General features: G+C 42.1%; 1 protein-coding gene across 2 annotated transcripts in view; it reads right to left on the minus strand.

Moving 5' to 3' along the window:
* Positions 1-10178, minus strand: part of FAM168A (family with sequence similarity 168 member A) — a 2303849-nt gene extending 2293671 nt beyond the window's left edge. For both annotated transcript variants that reach the window (XM_044072210.1, XM_044072209.1), the window contains exon 1: positions 9972-10178. The gene's annotated coding sequence lies outside the window, so the exon portion shown is untranslated. The remainder of the gene's footprint in view (positions 1-9971) is intronic.
* Between the last annotated feature and the right edge of the window lie 10312 nt (positions 10179-20490).

Here is a 20490-nt window from a genome sequence, read left to right on the forward strand (position 1 = left end):
GCAACAGACTGGTGAAAGTGAATACATTGAAATGTGACTTTTGCAGTATGTTTGAAGTTTAAAAGTTTGTCTTGCAAATGAAGTAATGAATGCAAAGAAAAGCTTAAGTTTTTACCATATATTGCTGAAATAAAAAGACAAATAAAAGTGTTTTGAGGGGGGAAATGTTAAGAGAAAAAGTTTTAAAACACATTATTATTATTTGTCTCTTTCTCCCATCTAGCAAAATGAATATGCTATTTGCTGAAGTGTTGGTAAGAAAAGGTCATTGAACCATGTTTATTAAAGATGGGCTTTATCTATGATAGATGTAGTTTGCTTATGAACTTGAATAACACCTGTTTTCTATACTTCTGAATAAGAGTTAATTTACTGAGGCAGGCTCTGGAAAATTCCAGCTACCACTGTGGTTTTGAGGTAAACGTTCTATACTAACTGTGGTTTTGAGGTAAACATTCTACACTAGCTGTGGTTTTGAGATAAAGCATTCTTTTCTGAGGTAATTTGTGATCCTAGATGTTTTTCATAGCCAACTGTCAACTGTCAGAAATGTAACAAAAACTATTTTGGCTAGTGACAGGAAAGTATAAAAGTTGATGTCAGTAAACAAGCTGATCAGATTGAGATCATCTTGGCCAACATGCTGCTGTAATCTGGTTAGCTGCAAATAAAGAAGTTTTTCATCACCTGAGGCAGATGTGACTCGCTTGAATTTTTTTCTTCTGACAGTATGCACCCCACAAATGCTGGCAGAGACTTCACCAAAGCATCCAGATATTGATCAATAACTTCTGATGCACAGAGACTTTGCTTATGTAGGCACTCGATTGGCATGCGCTACAGCTTTGCTAAGGACTGCCAATGCCCACTGGTCTTTTTCATTCAGAGAGTAAGCTGCATTTGTGGCTTCTGCAACCCCAAAGTCTCACTCCAAACACAACTGTGATGCAGATGAATTCTCAAGGCTGTTGTCTATAAAATACTGTATTAAAACACAGCAATACCTTTTTGAAATCAAACTTGTAGCTGCACTTTAAAAAAGGCTAAGCAGGCAGGTAATGCATTAATGGCAGCAGATGACTGCGCATACATTAATATGCAAGCACTTATTTTCTAATTGCTTTCACATATTACCTCTCCTACCTGGTCTTATACAGACCAGATGGCTTAGTGGTTAAGGTCTTTGCCTCCCATACACAAGGTACAAGATTCAATCCTGACCTCCAACCAATACCTGTTTGGAGTTTCATTTCCTCCCCGAGTCTCCGTGGGGTTTCTCCCATGTCCGAAAAACATGCCGAGTGTTTTCATCTCAAACTCACCAATGAATGGAACTGTGGGCAGCAGCACAGACTCTACATGGTGCCCTATGGGAAAAGAGTTGTACAGACCAACCACTTTGGGCATCTACTGTGGTGCGCAGTATCCTCAAGATAGAAGAACATGGATCACAGACTGTGCGCCGTGGCAGGGCTAACCAATCGAGGGTGTAAAATATGGCTCTAGCTGATAGTCTTATTGACTAATGTCGCCAAAATGGGCATGGTTAGTTACTGGTGTTAAGGGGGTTGAGGACCCAGCCTTCTCTGACCAACGCCAGGGACCCGTGCTAATGGTGGGAGGGGTATCTGTGCCCAGCGTAAAAGCCCAGCAGCCCTGGGCCAATAAGCTACTGGCTGGCCGGTGTCTAGTTGCCCAGCTTGGGTTACCTGGGATAGCTCTGTTGAGCGAAAGCTGGACGTAAAACCAACCAACCTGTCAAACATGAACTGAGAATTGCTACGCTTAATGTAGGTTCACTGACAGGACGCAACTTGGAAGTGGATGACATGATGATACATAGGAGGCTGGACATCCTATGTATCCAGGAGATGAAATGGAAGGGCAGTGCAGCAAAGCCACTTGGCTTGGGATCCAGAGTCTACTACTCAGGTGGACAGCAGGCTAGAAATAGGGTGGGAATTGTGGTGAGAGAGAGGCTTCAGAAGGCAATAAGGTATATCATCAGAATTAATGACAGACTCATGGCAGTCAAGACTCCAGTGTAATAATAGGGCAGTATTCATAACCTTAGCCTATGCCCCACAGCAGGGTTGTGATAGTGAGGAAGTGTGTGCATTCAGACAGCAGTTGCAGGACCTACTAGATAAAGCAGGACAAAATGAATTGATGTTGATAATGGGCGACTTGAATGCACATATTTCAGGGCAGACAGAAGAGGATATGAGGACTGCCTGGGTCCACGTGGGTGGGGTAACAGGACTAAAGAAGAAGAAGCCATTCTAGACTTATGTCTAGCAAATGGCTCAATAGTAGCCAACACATGGTTCAGAAAGAGAGGCAGTCACTACATCACATACAAGAGTAGTCAACATGCAACTCAGGTAAGACTTCCTCCTAGTAAGGAAAAGGCACTGGGGCAGAATCCATGATTGCAAAGTCATCCCCAGTGAAACAGTTGGCCCATAGCATAAAACCACTTGTTGCCACAATCAGCTGAAAGCAGTGGTCAGAGAAGGCTCTAAGATCAACAGAGACCAGGCTGAAGACCTAGAAGTTGACTGGAGAAAAAGTACAACAGTTCAAGGAATTACTCAAGGCTCTAGCACCCCAAGAAGAGGAGGAAATAAGTGGAGTTGAAGCAGAATGGCAGCACCTAAAACAGCATGGGTTAGGACTACAGAAAAGATATGTGGCCAAGCCAGGTATGGAAGGAAAGCTGGTGGTGGAATGCAGAAGCCCAGGAAGTCATCAAAAGAAAAGAGGAGTGCAGGAAGACGTGGGAGACAGAAAAGACTGACCAGGCTAGGTAGGACTACTGGTTGGCTGACAAAGAAGCTAAGAAAGAAGTTGCAATAGCAAAGAATAGGGCATCAGAGGCACTGTACCAACTTCTGGAAAGTGATTCAGTAAGGGGCACAAAGAAACTATATCAGGTTGCAAGGCAAAGACAGAAAGCTAAAGAAAATAGTCAGACACCCTTCATAAGGGATGCCAGCAACAACCTGCTCACCAGCCCAGAGGACGTCAAAGGCAGATGGAAGGAGTATTTCCAGCAACTTCTGAATGAAGAAAACCCCACAGAAGCTGTACTGCCACAGAAACAGGCTACGATTAGAGAAGAAGAGGAGCCCACCCTAGAAGAAGTAAGAACAGCATTAAGGAAGATGAAGTCAGGGAAAGCAGCAGGGTCAGATGAGGTCACAGCAGATATGATAAAGATACTGGGTGGGATAGGGGAGAAATAGCTCCTGAGGGTACTAATAGCAGTGTGGAGAGAAAGGCGTATCCCAGATTACTGGAGAATAAGCATATTCGTGCCAGTGTACAAGAACAAAAGGGACATCCACAACTGTGGGCAGTACAAAGGCATCAAACTCCTATCACACTGCATGAAAGTTCTGGAGAGGGTGATTGATAAATGGATATGCAGAGTAGTAGAATGTAAGATGGGAGATGGACAGTTTGGATTCAGATTAGGATGCAGCAAAACTGACCTGATGTTTGCATTGAGACAGATACTTGAGAAGAAGCTAATGATGAGGAGAGAGTGTCCAACTGGGCATTCCTAGACTTAGAGAAAGCATATGACAAGGTCCCAAAAAAGCTGATTTGGGCAATACTGTGGTGGTTTGAAGTCCCAGAAACACTGGTAGAATTAGTGCAGGCTATGTACAAGGACCCAATGACTCAAGTACGAACAGTGTCCGGCCTCACAGAGGGGTTCCCAGTGGGTGTACATCAGGGTTTAGCTCTGAGCCCACTGCTGTTCATACTGGTGATGGACTACATTAGCAAACAGGTTGGAGGGGGTGGATCAACAAAGCTGTTGTATGCAGACGATGTGGCAGTAGACAGACTGAGGTAGAACTTCAGCAAAGGATAGGAGAATGGAATGCAAATCTGAAGGCACAAGGAATAAAACTAAGCACAGATAAGACTGTGGTAATGGCAGCAAATTGGGGAAATCAGAAGAAGCTGAGAATAGACTCAGAAGGGAAGACAGTGAAACAGGTAAACAGCTTCAAGTATCTGGGAGGAATAGTTGAGGAGAAGCAACTGGCATAGAGTATCAGGTGCAGTCCATGACAGAAGAATGCCAAAGAAGCTGAAAAGTAAGGTGTACAAGACAGTGGTGTGACCAGTACTACTGTACGGTACAGAAACCTGGGCAGTAAAGGCAAAACAGTTGAAGACAGAAAGTAGGTAAGAGGAAGTGAGGACGTCCAGCAAAGATGGATTGTATGAAAGAAGATCTGCAAGAGTCAGGCATGAGTGTTGATGAAGGCAGAAGTGTGGCATTGAAGAGAAAGTTGGCGACAGTTAACACGATACCAGACCCCATGTAGAAAAAAATGGGCTGATGACGATCTTGCCTCTCTTACCATTCCGACATGCATAAATGCTGCTCCCAAAAGTAATGATTTCCTAATTTGGTATAGGGACTCCAGACTGAAGACTGCATTTTCCGGAGTCCGTACACCACACAGCCTACAGAAGTCAGAGTCAGAAATGCCACCCAGACAGAAATGGCTGTATCAGGGTACCTAGACAATATCTGCATACAATTAATGGAATCTATAGCTTCGAAGCAGAGCTAGAGTTAGAAGGACCTGCAGCAGGATGCACAGACTGAGAAGCTCATAGCATGACATAACAGCCTGTAGCAGGATTAATTGCTCTCAATGAGTCAATGGTGGATTAAAATCCTACTCTGAGCTCACTGGCCATCTTCAGATTAACAAAAATAATAGGTAATACAGTGAGTTGAAGCTAAGCACAAGTTTGGAGTGAAGGTTAGAGACTGCCTCCCTAATATGAATTGATAACATAGTACAGGAAAACAGAATCTTTTGATGTTTACTTTACTGAATTTCGTACTATTTTTATATTTCATTTGTACTGCAGAGTTTCATTAGTGTTCCAGGCTGCTAACTGTTGTTGATTGCACTTTACATCTACTAATACCAGTAGAATTTTGAATGGCATAAATCAAAATATTGTAAAAAATTTGTTACAATTTCTCTCTCTTAGATCAGTTTTGTGACTAACAGGATTATGAGCAGGATTGAGAGGATCAAGACTATCCCTATTAATATCAGCAAGATGTGGGGCTCTACATCAAGACTAATGAAGAGATAGGACTAACAAGGACTGGGTTCTAAAGCCAAGAAGGACTGAGTTCTAAAGCCAAGAAACACGCAGCAGGAGTCAGAACTCGGGGATCTATCTTTAGGACTAAAGTTCAATTAGACCATGGCAAAATTTACAGAGGACACTCTTCAGCAAGATTAACGAAGAGTCAGGAAACCCAAAGGAGGACAAACGGAATCAAACCCTACCCATTAATATTAACAGATTCAGCAAGGCTAAATAAAAGAATGAACTCTAACAGGGCTGAACTACAAAGACAGGGGGCTCCCAGGGAGATTAATAGACTTAAGAGGTCCAAGAGCAGTACTGACAGAATGAGGGGCTCAAAGAAGGATTAATGAAGACAATGGGCTCCAACAATATTAAATACATTAGAATCAGGGGCTCTACAACAGATTTTGTAAAATTAAGTAAGCTTTTTCATGGCTATCCTACACACACACACACACACACACACACACACACACACACACACACACACACACACACACACACACACACACCTAATTAAATCTAATTCTGGTTTATGTTGACACAAGTTATTTTCATTACATACATGAAAGGTTACTTTTTTATGTCAGGAGATTTGCCCAGTGGTTACCCTTTCTGTAACCCATCAGACAGATTCCTCCCTAGGGGAAAGAACCAGGCATCCTCAGAATGATGTACAAAAAGGACTGAGAAAACCTACCAAACTGGTTAACTAGGAAAGGTACATGAGAATTACACCTCCAACAAAATCAATGCACACAAAGAACAATAATAAATATTATGGTACTGATTGGTCCTCCTTGACCCAGTGAGTTAAAGTCAATTGCGTAAGTCATCATGCACACACAGCCATTGTTTTTTTTTTTCTTGAATGGCCATTGGGGGTTTACTTTTGAATAGCCCCAACTTTGCTCCAGTGGCTGAAGTAGGCCACAGTGCCATAGCAGGTGCACCCTAAGTTTTTTCCCATGGAGTGTACATACTCTCATACATGTCTTCTGAGAATTATCATCACTAGCGTGGGACTGTCAAGCTCACATCCCACAGTGAAGTGTGCCAACTTCTGCCTATATAGGAGTAACCGGTTTACACAGATCACCATCTCCCTCTCCCAGGATGAGTGAGTGACTAAGTCGTTCATCCCCATCCTCCACTGCCTGGCTTTGCCAACATCAGAACCAATAAACAATCTTTGATGGTCTGGGCCATAATCAAGGCTTTATCTCCCTACTCCATAATCAAGGCTTTATCTCCCTACTCCATAAAAGCAGTAAGGATATTACACTAGCTAACTCCTGGAGATCTAGAAAGATTCCTGCTGCTAAGACGACATTAATGACATGCTACTGTGATACAACAATATACCTCAATCACAAAGGAACCACAGATGTCCATCTGCAACAGCTTTCGCAACGTTTGGGATTTTCTTGCTTATTTATTTACAGTACATAGTGAAACATCTCGGAGATGAAATGTTGACAATTTATTTTGTTAGTGCTGCAATGGCAGCCCACAGAGGGACAATGTACATGTTGGTCTGACAAAAAATACAGACATGAATGTTTTGGCTGTTAACTCATTACAAGTTCTCTGTCAGTAACCACGCTAACAAATTGAGAATGTTTGTTTTAAAACAAGACTTGTTAATTTTATTTTCCAAAAGTAGTCTGGATTTCTTGCAATGTTACTGGCCTTTGTTTTAAGAAGATGCCTTTGATGTCACACACTTTTGTAACAATATCTAACTTACAGTAGTTTCTATAGTAAATATTGCCGCTTGTTACATTTCTATTTATATCAGTGCTCTGCAACCTAAATGTCTGGGATAGTAAGCATCCTGAGAGTAGCAAGAAAATGTTTACTGGAATAGTGCGGCACTGCTGGCCTGGTCTTCAATACAGGACCTGTACATTTTTTGCTAGCCGACACCAATGTTATGCTAGCCTGCCATAGTGAAACATGTCACCTTGCCACTGAAGCACTGACTATTGGCAAATGTAGCTAAAATAATGCAGTGATCACTAAGTGTATAACCCTACTTATACAAGCACAACATTCATTAGTGTAGTCTGAAGAAGAACGCCAAAAGCAATCAATCTTTCCTAAATGTGGAGTTTATGTCTGTCAAAAATGATTTTATGCAGACGTAGCTACTGTGTGTAGCTTTACAGCACAGGATGATGATCACTGCTGATAAAGAAAAAAATTGGGATAGGATAATAGGAAATGCAAATATTCCTTTACAACAGTTTTCAACAGGCAAGTTCATGCTTTAGTATTTTGTATGCCATTTCCTTTTAGTTTACACAAATGCTCACATTGAAAATAAGGACCATTGCTATTGTGTATTCTGAAATATTAACAGATATTAAATCACAAGGGAGTCTATTTGAATAATGATCAGTGGACATAAATAGCATCATCCATCACATTAAGTTAACTAAATGTTTGTGCCCATAAAGAAAAAAATGCCATAAGAGAGTAATTCTTCCAGTGCAAGGATTCCTACTGTTGTAGGTTCATAGTTTTTTTGTGGTGGTGAAGCAAGCACTAGACGGCGGCCACTAAAATAATGGCAATAACTATGGGTTGGTGCTACATTATTTAGTTATTGCAGTGCATGGACAACAGGAATACTGAGGTTGTGGTGTGCAAAATTTTAAAATCACTGTCTAATGAGTGGTTATTTAAAAAGTACGCCAGAATCAGTTAGGAGAAGCATTACATTGCTAGAGCTGGCCTAAATGTTATTTTAGATTGCTGCAATGCATACAAAGTGCATGCTAGTCCTGGGATAAGTCTGCAAACAGCTTCATCTTCAGCTGTTATTTCTTGGTCAATATCTTATAAATTACAAAGCCCAAATCAAGCTATATGCTCATTTTATATGCTGTTCAATAAATACTATGAAGAAACATCATAACGTATGCATACAAGGCAATTTTAAGGATAAAAAATGTGTTACACTCTTGACAGCTTCTGGCTGCTAAACCTTAGAAAAAAGCTTTATGAATGTTAACACACGAATATACATATAGACACACACACATACACAATGTAAAACCAAGTAACAAAACCCTCTTTAATAAAAGAAGTAAAGAGAATACTCTACTGAAGACAGGAATCATCAACGGTTTGCTAACCCAAGATTGTAGATATGCTGGCCTGGGCATCTTTCTCATTCTTAAAATGAATACAGTCTTCAAGTAAACCATGCAATTATGAAAGCAGAGCAAAATAACTTCTTGTAGCATTCTTTCAAATGAAGCTACGGATGTCACTTCTCAAGACTACGGCAAAGGTATCACAAGGTCTTGAGGGAACGTTTTACTGTTATTTTACAAAATCTATTCGTGCCCCTTCCTCATAGAGATACCACCTGAACATGATATAACAAATGATAGAGGATGTAAAGTATTCCCAAACAACTTTGACAATATCTTTTCATTATGTAACTGAATATTTCATTTTTTTTTTTTTTTTTTTGTCAATCGCAGTTTTTGTCACCGTCATTTAGTTTTCCTTCTCCAAACACATAAAGGTGGTGCGATAACAGACCCAGATTCCTATTACAGCACATTCAATATCAGTTAGTTTCTACCGTAACTCAAGCTATTCTTAACACCCATTGACAGAAATCTTTAATGATGAACCAGCGCCGCCCCCGGGTGCCTCCTTCCAGGAGGAACTGTAAGTCCAAGATCCTTTACTTCATACATCTTCCAGCACCATTTTCTTTCAATTTCAGAATCCTAACTGGACGGCCCTGCGGGGAATGTTAACCTAAAGCATCCACACAATCAACCAATCAAGGAAAAACACAGTGCAATAAAATAACGTTTACAAGCTACTTTTCGTGCCTGAACCCAAAGAACAGGTCACCTTCTGTCTTGATATTCATCTTTTGAAATGTAAATTTCGGAAACCACTTTTTAGCTCACAGTCCCCAGGCTTGCTTAGGGTAGGTTTGACAAGTCTACGTAGAGCGGGGAATGATGGGGGACTGAACTCTGCACGCTGAATGGGGAACACTGAGAAGCGTAATAGAAACATCACGGTTTCCTCTTTCTACAGAAAATATGCACGAACTGTTTTAAGTACTGGCAAATGTTAAGGAGCAAGTGAGGGAGCACTTGTCAGTCATTAAGCTCTGTAGAATCTGACAGGGTGGGGGACCAGCGTCAACTCAACTCGATGTTAAACCCCATGTATAAAACTTACTACAACACACTTAAGAATACGACTCTTGAACCACAACTCTGCATTTTACTGCGGCTGTCAAGAGTTATACTAAATGAAATCGTCGGAAAAATTGACGTAGGGTTGTGCTTTGAATAAATCCTGCAATTACTAAAGTGTTTTTATTTCTCTCTTAAATAACATCATCTACAATTTTCCCTAATAAAACAATACACTGCAACTGTTCCAAATGCCGGTATTGTCTAATTAATGTAAAACCTGCCCTGCACAGCATTCCTCGCAATGTCATCATAGGTTACCATTCCCCAAGTACTGGCGAGAGAGCATCACAAACACATTGCTACTCCAGCTTCAAACAAAGAGCCGCAAAACTTTAGGTCTACAACCCGTCGCCTACGGTGACAACCGAAAGGCTGCTGCACAATTTAGTTAGGCGAATTTCCTTTTTGTCCCACCATTTCAAGGCAAAAGTTTCACCCCGTTTTCTTCTGTTTCAATTATGGTTGCCTTGAAGTACATTCCTTTTTACTCCTAACTGCACTGCGGTACCTTTCATCATCCCCAGACGATCCCCCTCACCTTCACAACACAATGCTGGTCCCGTTCCCTTACTCCTATTTACTTACAAAAAAGGAGCTGATGTCAGTCTCTGTTTCCCTTGCTCTTATTTTCAAGAAGCTGGCAGCACTGTTCAGACTATAAATCCTCTCCGACTTTCTGTGCCGTACAAGGGCTTAAGGGTCTAGATCTGGCTCACAGCAGCAGTAGTAACACACACAACAGCTGCAGTGGCGGCGCTCAAGGAGGAGGGGGCGAGAGGGAGAGAGAGGACAGCGGTCGCCATGACATCATCTCCGCTTCCAAAACAAGAGGGAGGCCTTGCCGCGGATAAAACGTTAGGCAGTAATTGGCAGGTTAGGTGAAAAAGCGGTATAATAAATTCCTGCAAGAAAGAAGACGGGCCTCTTTGTCTCCAATATTCTAAATGATAGCCCTGTTTATTGTGCATTTATCCAGAAATGTAGCTCCAAAGTATTGGGTTACCTTCAGGTACAGACGAGCTGTACAGGCTTTGGCCCAAGTGCTAATTTCACCACAGTGTTCCCACTTCTCACTAAGTTAGCAAAGGTCCTTAATCGCTGTCCAACAAAGATTATTTTTAGGTTTACACATGGTGAGTGGCCTACACTAGCTTAATCGAGTCCCCTATATACTTAAACGTTTTATTGCTGACGATATGCGGGCTAGATTTAACTGGCATATTCAATAAAGTAAATATTTTGCTTGTGCCTTTGTGCGTACGAGTGTTGAGATGCGTGTGTGTATTTGTGTAAGAAATAGTTTATGTAATAGAATTATTTGACTTTGTACATGCCAGTACATTTGAACAAATTGTCTGCAACCCACCTAGGCTGTTGATTTTCATGATCTTGTTCTCGCAACCTTTCCCCCAAGTTGCATCACCGCTGTTGTCCTATTCCCTTGTCAAATCTGACACCCCTGTTTAATTAATTTGATTACAGGAAAGCCCGACTGGATAGGGGCCCATTTTCAGCGGAGGTCCAAGGAGAAAAGTTCCAAAGTGTTATAAAATATTTTAAGAACAATCAGGGCTGATGTTAGCATTTGGAGGGCCCCCAGCAAATGTCAAGTTTGCCCCCCCCCCCCCTTAGGCACATCTGTCAAAGTATCACATGTCATGCCACCTCTCCAAAGCAGCCTTTTGGTTCATGCTGCAAACTTTTAGGTAGAATGTGTACAGACTGGCCTGTAGCTACAATGCTCTTGCAGTACAACAGTCTATGTACCACACTATGTTCACCCATAAAGTGCATTATTTTTCTTTTTACATAATCTTTTCATCCAGTGATGGCTTGTACATAAATTATGTTTAAGGAAAGAAATTCAGTGTTGTTGTTCATCTTAACTTTTCCTTGTATCCTTTCAGCATACCTTTCCTGATCAAGACAGCATAGTAATAACCATTTAGGAAATAACTCAGATAAACCAGGACCCAAGAAGCCATAGGATTATAGGTGTTCTGGGATGCATTTTAGAGCATTTTCCCAACATTTTAAATGGTGTCTTAAACAAAAAAACATGAGTAATTAAATAATTTCAGTCTTTTTTTTCTTTTAGGAAGACATAAGTTGTGCCCAAGGCTTAGTATTCAAAGTTGACAAAATAGTAGCTCACAACAAACTAATACGCCATTTGTTGTCTGGATAAAGTACAGTTTTGTACCTACCATAAATGTAGATGTTCGAGGATCTCCATTGCTGCAGTCCTGACATATGGGTATTCCGCTGTCCACCATCGGCCCGAATACCAAAGGGCTAGAACCGGCGTCGGTCATCGGCGCCCGAGACTGACGTCAGTACGTGTCAGTACAAATGCGCATGACCAACGCCATAACCTCAGTCTTTCTTGCCTCAGACGTCAGAATGCAAAAAACACCACCCAAACCCCAACCTAAAAAGAAAAAGGGGGAAGGAGGGAGGGAAAATTGGACTGCAGCAATGGAGATCCTCGAACATCTACATTTATGGTAGGTACAAAACTGTACTATGTTCTTCGTCTCCCATTGCTGCAGTCCTGACATATGGGTAGAATCCCAGAGCAATGGAAAAAGGGAGGCTGGCCAACTAAATAGCAGTAGGAGCTGCAGACATGCCCTGTAAGATTGCAGTGGCAAACCCAGCCCTAGACCTAGAATAAAGAGGTAAATGATAATGCTTTGTAAAGGTATGTACAGAACTCCAAGTAGCTGCTTCTAGAATGTCTTTAGTAGCTACCCCTCTCAAAAAGCAGTAGAAGTGGCGTAGCCCTAGTAGAATGAGGCCTGATCCCAGCCGGAACATCCTCTCCATGATGAGAGTAACAAAAGCAATACAATGGCCAATCCACTTGGAAATAGTTTGTTTGAGACAGCTTTCCCTCGTGAAGTCAAAGCAAAAGAAACAAATAATTGTTGAGATCTTCTGAACTCTCTGGTTCTGCTCAAATAATACCTCAACTGCCTATGTACATCCAAAGAATGCAAAACTTTTTCCCCTTCATTTTGGGGGTTAGCATAAAAGTAGGCAAATGTATAGATTGGTTCAATGCCACATTAGAAATCACTTTAGGCAGAAAAGTAGGATTAGTACGTAAGGAAACTCTGTCATTGTGAAAAATCAGAAAAGGTTCCACTGCCATGAGGGCCTGTAATTCAGATACCCTTCTAGTAGAAGTAACAGCCAATAAAAAAGCAGTCTTCCAGGACAACAACTGCAATTCAGCTGTAGCTGCAGGTTCAAAAGGAGGCAGAGTCAGCTTTTCCAAAACAAAATTAAGATCCCAGGTAGGAGTAGGAGCCCTCCGTGGGGTCTGATATTCTTTGCCCCTCTAAGAAACTGTTTAACCAATGGATGTGAAAATAAAGGAGGGTCACAATCATAGTGAGCAGAAATAGCTGCAGCATGCACCTTTACAGAAGAGAAGGACAAACCCTTGTCCAATAAAATAGTCAAATATTGCAATGTACAACTCAAATTAGGCAATTCGACATCAAAGCCTTTAGCTGAACTCCAAAGAAAAAATCTCTTCCATTAACCAGCATAAACTTTTCGAGTACTAGGACGCCTGGCTTCCAAAATAACATCCAAAACTTGTTGAGGGAGCTGAAGGTCCTCCTTCTCTAAAACAGAATGCGCCAGGCTGTCAGGTGTAGGGATTGCACCCTGACATTGAGAAAATGATTGTTTTCCTGAGACAATAAGTGAGGAATCTGTGGTAACGGCCAAGGTGGTACCTGAATTAAGCTCCTCAACAGAGGGTACCAATGCTGACGAGGCCAATCCGGTGCTATAAGGATCATGCAAGGTTTGTCCCTCCTGACTTTCAACAGCACCTTCGGAAGAAGAGGCAAAGGAGGAAAAGCATACACGTGAAGGTTGCTCCAACTGAAGGATAGTGCATCTATTTTCCAGGCTTTTGGATGAAATAGCCTTGTGCAAAACAGTGGCAGTTGGAAATTCAGAGGAGAAGCGAACAGATCTATGTCCGGAGTTCCCCAAGCCATTGTCAACTGAAGAAATACCTGAGGGTCCAATTTCCATTCGTGAGGATCCACAATCTGTCTGCTCAGAACATCTGCTAAAGAATTTTGTGCTCCTGGCAGAAACTGTGCTCGAAGAGTGATGTGCAGATTCAAAGCAGTTTCCCATAACAGCATTGCTTGTCTGCAAAGAGGGTAAGAATGAGTTCCCCCTTGCTTGTTGATGTACCACATGACAGTCGTGTTGTCTGTTTGAATCAACACCAGTCCTGGTTGAAGTAGGCTTTTGAATCCTTCCAAAGCAAATTGAACTGCCAGCATCTCTTTCATGTTGATATGCAAGTGAAGTAGCTCTGGGGCCCAAAGGTCTTGAATCCATTTTCCTTTGAAATGAGCTCCCCAGGCTGACTCCGAGGTGTCTGTCGTTAATATCTGACTTGCCTCTGGTTGGGTCACAGAGAGCCCCTTGTTTAGGTGACATTCCTGAGCCCACCACAGAAATTCTCTCTGAATGCAAGGTAGAATCCGAATGACAGTGTCCAAATCGTGGCAGTGTTGAGTCCAAACGCTTTTGAGATACCATTGTAGCTTCCTCATATGCAGTTTGGCATTGGGAAGTACTAGAATGCAAGATGCCATGAACCCCAAGGCTTGAAGGACTGTCCTTGCAGTCAGCCTGGACATTACTGATAGCTGTTGGAAGTATAGGTGAAGATTCCTTTGTTTGTCCGGGGTAAGAAATGCCATCTGAGCAGCTGTATTCAGTTTCACACCCAGAAAACACATCTCTTGTGAGGGTACTAGACTGGACTTTATTTCGTTCACAGAATACCCTAGGCATCTTAAAACTGTCATTACATACTGCAGATGTTGAAGAAGTTCGTGCTTGCCTTGAGCCAGAATCAAACAGTCGTCCAGATAAGGATAAATTTGAATTCCTTGTAGCCTGAGAAAAGCTATCACTGGAGCCAGGACTTTCGTGAATACCCTGGGCGCAGTAGACAAGCCAAAGGGCAATGCAGAGAACTGATAATGCAAATTCCCATTCCGAAATCTCAGGAATTTCCTGCAACTGGGCCTGATAGGAATGTGAAGATAGGCCTCCTTGAGATCCAGAGTCACCATCCAGTGATCTTTGCCCAGCATAGGTAACAGCTGTTGCAGTGTTAACATCTTGAATTTTGGAATTTCCAGAAAGGTATTTAGAATGGACAAGTCCAGAATTGGTCTCCAAGTATTTCCTTTCTTTGGCACTAAGAAAAGACAGGAATAAAACCCTGTGCCTCTTTCTGCAGAAGGTACTGCCTGTATTGCTTCCAACTGAAGCAGAGAAGAAATTTGAGTCTGTGCTTCCAGTCTTTGCTGACGAGGCACATCTGGCATACCTTTGAAAGGAGGGAATGTGTGAAAATAAAATTTGTAGCCTCGATTTATTATGTCCAACACCCATTTGTCTTGGGTAACTGTGGAAAAATACTGAAGTCAACATATTTTGTATTCTGTATTTAAAGGGTTAAGCAGAAAAATGTTCACTGCGTGCAAACTGAAATGTTCTGGAAAATGTTGATCACTGAGGAATGCAGGAGTTAATCTTAAACTGCTGATAAAGTTAATGGTGCAAGAATAACTGTGGTACTGGCTGGTAAAAACAAGTAATCAAACTATCAATTTTAATGAATGTTCTGTGTGCTACGTGTATGTACGTGCAGGAGGGTCTATATAAGGAGAACTCAAAGTACAAGTAACCAGACTGCTGGCATATTACTATCATGTAGCAGATCTCCATGCATGTAAAATAAAGCTGTTTTACTTGCTTACAAGAACTTGGTGTGATTCTTCCAGAATATGTTAGAAGAGTAAAATCTTTCGACATAACTGGCGTAGCGTGCGGCCCCTGCACGGCGCGAATCGAACAAAGAGAGGCTGAAAACCTGCGCAGGTGGAGAGAGATCAGGCTCTCCTTGAATGAAAGACCTCCAACTGAAACAGGTTGAAATTAGAGGCCAGTCACTCTTTCCAGATTCAATCCGTGAGGTGGCAGCGAAACAGGGCGGAGGAATCACAAAGGTAAGCAAAAAACGCTATTTTTTTTGTTGTTTCTGATTGGAATTTTTGTCTAAATTTTAAAGGGACTAGTCAAGGGAGAAATTTAATTTTCTCAAAGTATAAGGAGTATATGTGAATAGATTCCATATACAAGAGATCTCAGGAACAGGAATAGTTTCTCGTAAGAGAAATGGGAACAGGAACCAGTTGCGTCAAAGGTGATGACATAACTGAAGATGAAAAGTTTATGTTTGATTTACACCCAAAGAACGTAAAATATTTAGATAAATAGAAAAAAGATCATGGGTTTAGTGGATGTTTAAATAAGTCAGAATGTCAAAATCTAGTAAGATTACTGTACAAACAGGCAGGAAATAAGACAAGAAGAAAAAAAAAAAAAAAAAGGGTGTGGTAATTCAAGTGAAAGAGATGTGTACTTTGTTAAAAAGGAAGATAGTAAAACTTCCAAGTGTGTAGAACCAGAATGCAGACTCTCTTAGATAAAATAGAAGAACATTGGAAGCCCAAGGCAGATTGGACTTGCATTAATCAATGCATTCAATCAGATGACGAAACCGTAGACAGTTATCTACATCATCTCTCACACAATGTTTTGATGCTCATAGTGGGTTGATTAAGGTAGAAAATCAGGAAAATGACTCGCCCTATGAACAGCAATTGAAAAATGCACTCCTAATGGGCTGCCAGACAGCCATTGGTAACTTTATACAAAAACATATGATCACACACAGGACAGCGCGTCTACAGCCCCTTATGGAGTATGCTAGACATGCTGAGAAATATGTGAAGGAAAAGAAAGATAAACAAGCCCAGACTTTTACAGTTAGTGAAGATGGAACTTTAATGTTAGTTCAGGGTTCCGCAAACCACGGAAGAAGGCGGGGCAGGGGAAGAGGACGGGGAGGCATAAGTCATTCTGAGGATTTCGAGGGTAGGCAAAAGAGGGGGGAGTGTTTTAAGTGCGGTAAGAAAGGACATTTCGCCAGAGATTGCAGAGGACCGGAGAAACCGATGGTTGCTTCCGGTGGTACCGCATGACTATATGACGGTCAAAAAGACGTAGATGGAGGGTATGAGGAAGAAGAAGAAAGTGAGAATGGGGAAGTAGATACAAGTGAAGACGATGGGTGGGGACAGGAAATGGCAGAAAATGAGAAATATCAAATGGTAAATCTAACAGCACTAGCATCAACTATGCAATTGGAATCCCAACCAGTGATCACATTGCAAGTTGAGGGCGAGACATAGAATTTCTTTGTGACTCAGGGGCTTCTCGAGCGTTAGTCAGAAGTACTGCCATATCATCCGATGTTACCTCGGATGAATATGTGCTTGTAAAAGCAGCAAATGATCGTATTTACAAAGAGCCATTGTCCAAACCTCTGTGGGTTACCGACCCAGAGATGAACCAAACCATACGGTTCCAAGTAATAATTTCAAAAATCTGCCCAGTACATTTACTAGGAAGAGATTTAATGCAAGTGTTCGGTATAGCAGCCGTCCCAACCTCCACGGGAATGGTGGCAAGGAGAATAGAACTGAATAGTGCAATGCTATTAGAGCGGCAGGGAGATCTACATTACTGGTATAGTAATGATTTGATAGAGACAGGCCCCAGAGTGTAGTGACGGATCTTACATATTTGGCATTAAGCAAATACGGCATAACAAATCCGAAGGTGTCAGATCCATTACATTGCACAATGTATTACAGAAGATGTGCCGGACCTGATTTAGAATACGAAAAGAAATTTCTTAGTTTTAAAGTCACCAAACTAGTATTGCATAGCCTTTTTTGGGACACACTAGGTAATTCTGCAGTCACATGTAGCCTTACAAGGGATATGCAGCTGCTGTATAAGAATGAATTAACCACACATATTTCAGTCACGGAGGGTGAAGGAATGTCATGGTACCTCGTGGGTAAGAAAAGAACTGAATGGGTAGGATGGACACCAGAACAGTTGGCAGGTAAGGGCATTCAGGTTCAAAAACTTAACTGGGTTACACAAGCCAGACCGACCGTGCACCTCAGGGAAGACAAACCGATACAATCCCCTGGGACATTATGACTATGTCTCCTTACCCCCCATGGAAGAATCTCAATTGCAGACGATTCCAAACTCATTATGGTCGCAGGGTCAGCACGATATCGGACTGATTAGAACGGCAGGACAGGTAAAGATTACACCCAAGTCAGAATTTAGACCTCATAAACGGCAGTATCCCTTGAGCAGAAAGGCAGAGGAGGGCATTTTACCGGTAATCACAGCACTTTTGAAAGCTGGAGTATTAATTCTGTGCACAGACTCACCGTGTAATACGCCCTTATTTCCAGTAAAACCGGATGGGACATGGAGGATGGTACAAGACTTACAGGCAATAAATGCCGCGGTGGTACCTCGGGCCCCCATAGTCCCGGATCCGTCTATTCTGCTGAACGATATCCTTCCAACGGATAACTACTTTTCTGTAATTGATATCAGTAATGCCTTTTTCTCTATTTCCTTGCAGGAAGATAGTAGATTTTGGTTTGCATTTACATTTATGGGTAAGCGTTATACCTATACCAGGTTACCGCAGGGATACTGCGAAAGTCCGACCATCTTCTCACAAGAGATGTCCACCAATTTGGCTCAGTTCCAACCAGCCCAAGGGTGCCACCTACTGCTGTACGTGGATGATATCCTCCTGGCCGCAACTACGGAAGAACTCTGTAAGTCCAAGACTATTCGACTACTACACTTTCTGGCACACGAAGAACATAAGGTAAATAAGTCTAAGTTACAATTTTGTAAATTAGAAGTACATTACCTGGGTTATACTATCTCTGGGAAGGGCAGGCGATTAGATGACAGCAGAAAGAATGCTATTTTACAAGCCCCCATGCCAACTACAAAAAGAAATTATGTCCTTTTAGGCATTACGAACTTCTGTCGTAGTTGGATTCCCAACTATGCCGAAGAAGTGCACCCGCTATCAGACTTAATTTTGCAATACCGATGGCGGCAAAGATTTGCTGCACTGGACAGACAAGGCAGTACAGGCATTTACTAGGATCAAGCAACTGATAGCTGGGTCAGCAACATTGGGGTTTCCAGATTACAGTAAGACCTTTATACAGACTGTAGATTGCAAGCAGGATTTATGACATCTGTTTTAATGCAAATGTATGGAGAAGTTAAGACCATTGGCATTTTACTCTAGCAAATTAGACTCAGTAGCACGAGCATTACCACACTGTGTGCAAGCAGTAATTGCAGCCGCTTTGGCGGTACAAGCGTCTGCCACGTTGGTATTGTTCCATGATCTTACGTTAAAAGTCCCGCACTCTGTAGCAGTCATCCTTCTGCAGGACAAGTTAACATTTCTGTCACCTAGCAGACATTTATCTTGTATGACTACGCTGTTATCGCAGCCACACATGACAATTGAGAGATGCACTACCTTAAATCCAGCGACATTGCTACCTGTTGCTGAAGACGGTATTCGCATGTATGCTTAGATCTCATACATTCTAAAGTTCTACCAAGACCGGATCTTAAAGATCAACCCTTACTACATGCGGACTGGACACTGTTTGTAGATGGGTCAGCACGCAAAACAGAAACAGGCACCACGCAGGTAGGGTATGCAGTTACTACTGCAACTCAGATAATAGAGGCAAGACCACTCCCCGGGAACTTATCCGCTCAAGCAGCGGAACTGATTGCTGTGACAAGGGCATGTCTCCTTTCAGAGGACAGGAATGTCACTATCTATACGGATAGTCAATATGCCTTCTCTACGGTGCATGTGTTTGCTCAGCAATGGAAAAATAGGGGGACGGTTACAACCTCGGGGAAAGACATTATGCACAAAGACCTAATCCTTGAATTGCTACAAGCCGTCCAATGGCCACGGGGTTTGGCCATCTGTAAATGCGCTGCTCATACCCGTGCTAAGGACCTGGTATCACTTGGTAATGCCCTAGCAGACAAAGCAGCCAAAGAGGCAGCTATGTCCAGTACCTTTTCACTTGAAACCACACCTACAGAATTACAACCAACAGATAAATTTGATTTGCAAACCTTACAAGTCATGCAGGAACTTAGCACAGTACAGGAAAAACAACGCTGGACTAGGTATGGTGTTAGGCAGAACAAAGGAATCTATGTGGGACGGATAATAAATATGTTTTGCCTACTAATCTTTTAGGTAGCAGCACTAGTTGTGCATGGCCCTTCCCATCTGGGCCCTGCAGCTATGGTTAGAATTATCCACCTTACCTTTTGGACCAAGGGTTTCATTGCATATGCAAAACGCTTTTTGTCTATCCTGCATAGTATGTGCTAAATACCACGGGAGGGGTCAGAGTTGCTCGCATCATTTCCAACACCCCCTATCCTTTTCATACAATATGTATGGACTTCATCGAATTGACCCGGCACAACTAAAGAAGTTTGTGTTAGTAATAGTAGATGCATTTACTAAGTGGGTTGAGGCTTTTCCGTGACACATCCGGATGCTCAATCAGTGGCTAAAATTTTGGTCAATCACATCGTCCCGCACTTTGGACTTCCTACACGCATCTACTCTGACAACGGCATGCATTTTGTCAATCAGATCATACAGAAACTGTCTACAGTTTTCCAAATTGAATTGAAACACCATTGTGCCTACCACCCACAGTCAGCAGGGTTGGTGGAACGCCATAACGGCATTCTAAAAGGCAAGTTGAGAAAACTCATGGCCGAGACACATCAGTCTTGGATTACCTGTCTACCTCTAGCCCTCCTTTCCATGCGCACAACTCCCACCTCAAAAGGAGTCACCCCATTTGAGTTGTTGTATGGGAGACCTTATTACGTCCTGCAGTGGCAAAACTTGTTGCCTGCGGAACGTGAGGGGGGTGAGGAGATAGCATGAGGAAAATGCTGACCAATACTAACAGCTGTTTAATGAATGATTGTTTTTCAGGTTCAAAAGACGACAAAATCACGGAAGTCATCGCAACTCCAATGGCAGTTCGGATTAAAGAAAGGTCCTCATGGATCCACC

This window comes from Protopterus annectens, chromosome 5.part0 (genome assembly GCF_019279795.1).
Source record: "Protopterus annectens isolate FY-2018-M chromosome 5.part0, PAN1.0, whole genome shotgun sequence".
Classification (NCBI taxonomy): Eukaryota; Metazoa; Chordata; order Ceratodontiformes; family Protopteridae; genus Protopterus; species Protopterus annectens.